At 39.4% G+C, this 4,797-nt stretch overlaps 1 pseudogene; it reads right to left on the reverse strand.

Moving 5' to 3' along the window:
* Positions 1–1,292: 1,292 nt before the first annotated feature.
* LOC124561678 lies at positions 1,293–1,410 on the reverse strand (annotated as a pseudogene).
* Between the last annotated feature and the right edge of the window lie 3,387 nt (positions 1,411–4,797).

Consider the following 4,797-nt stretch of genomic DNA (forward strand, 5'->3'; position numbering starts at 1 on the left):
GACCCTCGAAGAGGTCCCATTGAAATACTGTCAAGATCTGGCAAAAGTTGTTTCACGCGAGTACGTGACATCTCCGTATCCTTGACGCCCCATATACGCCGTACGAGGCCTGATAACAAAACACGAAAAACACTCTGATTTGCGTCCTACCTGTCAAAGAGAATTTTATACATACGCTCCGATGGTGTGTGCCTGTACGAAATTACATTGACACCTGAAAATATCTCCTGGGTGCTTCACAGTTGTTAGGCAGTTGTTACATTCGCTTCCACTGAAGTGAAGTACTCGTAACATGTTTTCCATTAAGGAATAAGTTTGCGAAAAATGCGGCACTAAGGATAAGTTTGTGAAAAATGTGCCCAACAGATAAACGGACGCCTGTACCCGTACAGATGCTTCGAAGTGAGCACACAGCCAGAATACCATTTCTTACGTCAGTCTCGAGGCGCGAGTGGGTGCGGGTGGCGGGCGGAGGCCGTCTGCAGTGTCGCCGAGACAAACAGACCGCTGTAGGGCTGTCGAGTGCGACGCCGCTGCTGACAAATGGCGACAGATGGCAGCACCGGCAGCAGATGCAGGGGGGAGATGGCGGCAGCGGGCACTTGTTCTTCCGTAACGACCTGTCATCGGCGGCAGCGTGTTCCCACCCAGCTCTGGGCACGCCGTTACCCTGTCAGCCGCTGCCGATGTCAGACCAGACGTAATGCCCCGCAGACCATCTCAAGTCAATTAATCCAGCTGCTGCTGCTACAGTATTAAGAAGAAGCTGTCTGCTTATTTACTTGTGTTTTTTTTTCATTATATCACACCTCGGCAAGAAAAGTGGCGCATGAAAAAAAATAAAAATAAAAAGACGTAATTTTTAGTATATTCACTGGAAAATACGTATTAAGTGCCCCAAATTGCACAAAAAACGTCGCATCTCGCAACATGTTCACTTCAGGGGCGGGAAGGCGATTATCACTGAAACAACCGGTTTTTGGCTGTATCGTTTTGCTTCTGTCTTTTTTCTTTTGCCAGTTCAATCGGAGTATTAAAACCGCTAAAGATAACCGCTTTCTGCAATAATTTCTGTTATTTCCTGCAGTAAAACACTCCGTCTTCAGGCCACGAGTGGCCTACCGCGACTATCCAACCGCCGTGTCATCCTCAGTGGAGGATGCGGATAGGAGTGCCGTGGGGTCAGCATACCACACTCCCGGTCGTTATGATGGTATTCTTGACCGAAGCCGCTACTATTCGGTCAAGTAGCTCCTCAATTGGCATCACGAGGCTGAGTGCACCCCGAAAAATGGCAACAGCGCATGGCGGCCTGGATGGTCACCCATCCAAGTGCCGACCACGCCCGACAGCGCTTAACTTCGGTGATCTCACGGGAACCGTTGTATCCACTGCGGCAAGGCCGTTGCCTGTTTCCTGCAGTAAAACTAGAAATCGAAAAAGGGTTGAAGAATTTTGACTCTCTTAGTTTCAAGATACGTAGAATAAAAATACTAATTAGGTAAATGAAAGAAAACTTAGTTCGTCCAATGTTCGCTGCTGTTCTGTAAAAGTGATAATTGGTTAAACAACATGAAAAATGACCAATATTCTCCCACTGATACTAATTTTTTGAAACACTGTTCAAGAATCATGTTGCTGTCGGGGATGCATTACGAACAGTCAGTGCTAAACAGTGAGAAAAGAATTTGAAGAACTCTGTTTTTCGTATCAATTTTTCCGTTTTCAAGGGGTACAAGCAGATAGAGGCATATTATATAGACACAGGCCGCATATCAGCTACCTTCTATTGTATTTATGGATTCTTCCGTCTCTTCTTGATAGAACAAATTCATATTGAAGATTGAATAACATTTAGGCGGTTTTTTGTTCTACTAATTTTTATTTGTATGAACTAGTTTTCGGCTTATTAGGTCACCTTCAGATAACTACTGGCTACTGCTTACTAGTTACTCGTGTTCTTACGAACCAACCATTCTGGACTAAGATACAACGCACTTATATACGAACTTTAGTTGTGGTATTGTCTTTGGAATTGTCAAATGGGTCTTTTGACTTTTTGTTCTGTAAAACTGTTCTTTAACATAATAAATCACATTTTATGGTTTGTCAGTAGAATGTATGACAACAATTACAGTTATTTAGAATACACATTATTACAAAATTACAACTTTTGGTATTTGTTGTGAACACTAGCACTGAACACTAATTGTTGGTTGTACAACAGCGATGGTTTATTTGGGGGTTACATTTTGTTATTAGAAAAATCGGGGATTAATTTGTACCAAATATTACATTGTTACAGTTGAGTTACAGTTAAGAATGTAAACACATCAGGGATATTACATTATACTGGGGTGTGATTTTGTTCACTATTGGGACAATTTGTTGTTAGAAGCAGGTTTACTGTATTGTGTACAGTTTAAGAGTGGTGATGTGCTCAGTTGCAGTTGGTCATTTAGAACCAGCTGAGGATTTAGGGCCACGTGTTTGTTAATTTCAAGTGCTTCTAGTTGCCTGAGTTTTCTGCCTTTGTTGGCTATATGTAGCACTTCTGTGTGTGTTAGATGTTTGTGTCCTTCTTTGAGCATATGTTCAGCAAAAGTGGAGTCTGATTTATTTAATCTCCAGCTTCGTTCATGTTCAGTCAGCCTTGTTGTTATAGCCCGGCCCGTTTGACCAATGTACAGTTTACTGCAGTCAGTGCAGGTTATTTTGTGGACCCCTACTGTTGCTTAGTTTATTTGTTTTGTCCTTGCTATTGAATATGAGATTAGCTGTAGTGCCTCTTACATAAAATGATATTTTATGGTTTTGGTATTTCAGTGTTTTGGCTAGTTTGTCTGGTAGCTTACCTAGATATGGAATAGTACACCAGTTGGTTTTTGGTATAGTTGTTATTGCAGAGGGGTCATAAATGTAGGGCAAAATTTTCCTTCTTTGTTTCTTGTGCAGGATTTGTCAACTAATTCAGGGTTATAGCCATTGTCATATGCAATATATTTAGTGGTGTCTACTTCTGTTTGGAAATTCTGTTTTGACATTAATATGGATGTGAGGCGATGTAGCCTGTAATGGAAGGCTGCATGTTTGTGTGTTATTGGGTGTTGTGAACATGAGGGTATTACTGTGTCTGTTGTTGCGGGTTTTCTGTAAATTTTGAAAGTATGTGTATTTGTGGTGATATCTATGTTAAGGTCTAAAACGTTAATGGATTTTTCACCTAGCTTTATGGTGAATTGCATGTTTTTGTGTTGTGAATTTAGATGTTCTAGGAATGTGTTCAGTTGTCTGTTGGTACCTTCCACGTACACAGTACATCATCTACATATCTGCACCGGTATTTAATATTATTACTGAGGGGTTCATTTTATAGGAACTGTTTTTCGAAATTGTCCATGAATATTTCAGCTAACAGGGAACTGAGAGAGGACCCCATTGCCAATCCTTCTAGCTGTTTGTAATGGGTACCCTCAAATTGGAAATAGTTTTGTTTAAGACATGTTTGGGTGGCAAAATTTATGTCTTCTACTTGTACTTGGTTGACACCTTCTGTTTTTGTTGTGTACTACGAATACATTTTTAGGTTTTTAATTTAATATTGTTTCCATAATTTTCTTCGTCATTTATAGTTTCATAGAAGTGGGAGACAAATCTTTAATCTTTTGAGCGAATGGAGCGCTGTACTTGATTTCTACGCCACCTCGAAAAAATATTTCCAGACGTGGGTTGGTGCCATTCTGCAATGCAACGGATGTCTAGCAACGACGGCAAGAAACTGCTGTACAGACCAGGTGAGGGCAAGTTACGTACGCGCATACAAGCCACAACACACGGCAACAGGGACACTGGTGTCTCAGCAAAACTGTACCAATTCTTATGTCATGTGTTTGTTGCTCGTTTCTGTCCGCATCGTTATTAAAATAGCACTGATGGCTTTTCACATTTTCTATAATAAGGCAATATTTCAAACCAATGCAAATTTTTACAAATATATTAGTGCTTTTTTAAAAAAAGTTTATTTAAAATTAAAAAAAAAGCTTTAGCACTGCTGCTACGGCTCATTCATAGTTCGGCTTCTTCACTCGGTTATTAGTAAATAATAAAAAAATCACCAAACAGAGGCCAAAAATATCTATTACTCCGAACAAAAATACCGGTTTTGGTTTTAGCCGATCGGTCTTTCTCAGTCCTACTTCAGTTACTGGCAGGTATACATGTGTCCAACAAGAAGAACGGCACATTCTGAGTTGTGGAAATTTCATGTACGAGGTAAGTTGACTGTAATTTTTAAAGTCGCTGATTATTACGATTTCTCTGTTTATAAAGTGTCAGTATCTTAGATTACAATGCCCCTGACATACGCATGCATGTCTGAATGAACAGACACTATTTCGACGATTACAGCTGTTGTACATATTACGAAATTTCGTGCATTCCAGCGTATAAGGAAACAACGGAAATTTCTGCTCTAATGAAAGTTCATATTTAATTCTTTTTCTCTCCGAAAGGTATTCCTACATTGTATAAGATTATTTATGATTCTGTGTTTTGTAAACTGTGTTCCTAAAATTGTACCTAGTTGTTGTTCCTTAAAAATTGTATTAATTTCCATAAATTATGATTTTACATTTTGTATTTTTGTAATAACATCATTTCAACTTGTTTTATATTTTTTATTCTCACTTAAGTACCAATTTTATGTTATGGAGGTTCGAATGTCATATTATATTACAGCAAGTAAAAGAAACGTATAATATCTGGGACGAAAAAGTGGCAAAAATAATACATGAGGGA

The sequence above is a fragment of the Schistocerca americana genome, chromosome 1, assembly GCF_021461395.2.
Source record: "Schistocerca americana isolate TAMUIC-IGC-003095 chromosome 1, iqSchAmer2.1, whole genome shotgun sequence".
NCBI classification, from domain to species: domain Eukaryota; kingdom Metazoa; phylum Arthropoda; class Insecta; order Orthoptera; family Acrididae; genus Schistocerca; species Schistocerca americana.